The sequence below is a fragment of the Ipomoea triloba genome, chromosome 9 (genome assembly GCF_003576645.1).
Source record: "Ipomoea triloba cultivar NCNSP0323 chromosome 9, ASM357664v1".
In the NCBI taxonomy this organism is placed as follows: domain Eukaryota; kingdom Viridiplantae; phylum Streptophyta; class Magnoliopsida; order Solanales; family Convolvulaceae; genus Ipomoea; species Ipomoea triloba.
The window spans coordinates 28098898-28101239 of NC_044924.1; positions in this window are offsets into that span (position 1 = coordinate 28098898).

Below are 2342 nucleotides of genomic sequence, written 5' to 3' on the forward strand. Positions count from 1 at the left end.
TTCAGGTCACTAACAAGTAATTACGGTTGATGAACTAAATTGACATGTTTATGCACCTAGTTGCAACATTAAAAATTTTGAGGGCCTAATTGATTTTCAAGTAAAGTTCGATGGCCTATTTGACACATTTTATGCTATAAAAGTGACATTTACATTACCTGTTATAACAGGTCACTAACAGGTAATTATGCGTTGATGAACTAAATTGGCAGGTTTATGTACCAAATTGCAATGTTAAATAGTTTGAGAGCCTAATTGATGCCTATTTGACACATTTTATGCAAAAAAATGACATTTAAACTTTCCTGGTATTAAAGGTCACTAACAGGTAATTACGCTTTATAAACTAAATTGATATGGTCACTAACAGGTAATTACGCTTTATAAACTAAATTGATATGTTTATGTATCTAATTGCAATTTTAATTGGTTTGAATGCCTAGTTGATTTTTCAGATAAAGTTCGATGGCCTATTTGACACATTTTATGCAAAAAAAAAAAAAAGTGACATTTACATTTACCAAGTATTTCAGGTCACTAACAAGTAATTACGGTTGATGAACTAAATTGACATGTTTATGCACCTAGTTGCAACATTAAAAATTTTGAGGGCCTAATTGATTTTTCAGGTAAAGTTCGATGGCCTATTTGACACATTTTATGCTAAAAAAGTGACATTTACATTTACCTGTTATTACAGGTCACTAACAGGTAATTATGCATTGATGAACTAAATTGACATGTTTATGTACCAAATTGCAACGTTAAATAGTTTGAGAGCCTAATTGATGCCTATTTGACACATTTTATGCAAAAAAAGTGACATTTAAATTTACCTGGTATTACAGGTCACTAACAGGTAATTATGCTTTATAAACTAAATTGACATTTTTATGTATCTAATTGCAATTTTAATTGGTTTGAATGCCTAATTGATTTTTCAGATAAAGTTCGATGGTCTATTTGACACATTTTAAGAAAAAAAAAAAAAAAAGTGACATTTACATTTACCAAGTATTTCAGGTCACTAACAAGTAATTACGGTTGATGAACTAAATTGACATGTTTATGCACCTAATTGCAACATTAAAAATTTTGAGGGCCGGATTGATTTTTCAGGTAAAGTTCGATGGCCTATTTGACACATTTTATGCTAAAAAAGTGACATTTACATTTACCTGTTATAACAGGTCACTAACAGGTAATTATGCATTGATGAACTAAATTGACATGTTTATGTACCAAATTGCAACGTTAAATAGTTTGAGAGCCTAATTGATGCCTATTTGACACATTTTATGCAAAAAAAGTGACATTTAAATTTACCTGGTATTACAGGTCAGTAACAGGTAATTATGCTTTATAAACTAAATTGACATTTTTATGTATCTAATTGCAATTTTAATTGGTTTGAATGCCTAATTGATTTTTCAGATAAAGTTCGATGGTCTATTTGACACATTTTATGCAAAAAAAAATGATATTTACATTTACCCGGTATTTCAGGTCACTAACAGGTAATTACGCTTTGATGGACTAAATTGACATGTTTATGTACCTAATTGCAACATTAAAAATTTTGAGGGCTAATTGATGTTTCAGGTAAGTTTGATGGCCTATTTGACACATTTTATGCTAAAAAAGTGACATTTACATTTACCTGTTATTACAGGTTACTAACAGGTAATTATGCATTGATGAACTAAATTGACATGTTTGTGTACCAAATTGCAACGTTAAATAGTTTGAGAGCCTAATTGATGCCTATTTGACACATTTTATGCAAAAAAAGTGACATTTAAATTTACCTGTTATTACAGGTCACTAACAGGTAATTATGCTTTATAAACTAAATTGACATTTTTATGTATCTAATTGCAATTTTAATTGGTTTGAATGCCTAATTGATTTTTCAGATAAAGTTCGATGGTCTATTTGACACATTTTATATAAAAAAAATGATATTTACATTTACCCGGTATTTCAGGTCACTAACAGGTGATTACGCTTTGATGGACTAAATTGACATGTTTATGCACCTAATTGCAACATTAAAAATTTTGAGGGGCTAATTGATGTTTCATGTAAGTTTGATGGCCTAGTTGACACATTTTATGCTAAAAAAGTAACATTTACATTTACCTGTTATTACAGGTCACTAATAGGTAATTATGCATTGATGAACTAAAATGGCAGGTTTATGTACCAAATTGCAATGTTAAATAGTTTGAGAGCCTAATTGATGCCTATTTGACACATTTTATGCTAAAAAAGTAACATTTACATTTACCTGTTATTACAGGTCACTAATAGGTAATTATGCATTGATGAACTAAATTGGC